The following is a 382-nucleotide window of genomic DNA, read 5'->3' on the forward strand; positions in this document are numbered from 1 at the left end:
GCTGTTGAGGGCCGCCCGCTAATGTTCCCCCTAAGGTGGGCGGCTGCACGGTCACGCATCAATCGCGGGGTCCCGCGCAGCGTGCTCACCAGCTCCCACCGCTGGAAGAGACGCCGTGCAGCAGATTTAAAGGGACCGCTCACCAGCTCCCACCGCTGGAAGAGACACCGTGCAGCAGATTTAAAGGGACCGCTCACCAGCTCCCACCGCTGGAAGAGACACCGTGCAGCAGATTTAAAGGGACCGCTCACCAGCTCCCACTGCTGGAAGAGACACTGTGCAGCAGATTTAAAGGGACCGCTCACCAGCTCCCACCACTGGAAGAGACACCGTGCAGCAGATTTAAAGGGACCGCTCACCAGTTTTCACCGCTGGAAGAGAC

Source organism: Pristiophorus japonicus, chromosome 23 (assembly GCF_044704955.1).
Source record: "Pristiophorus japonicus isolate sPriJap1 chromosome 23, sPriJap1.hap1, whole genome shotgun sequence".
Lineage (NCBI taxonomy): Eukaryota > Metazoa > Chordata > Chondrichthyes > Pristiophoridae > Pristiophorus > Pristiophorus japonicus.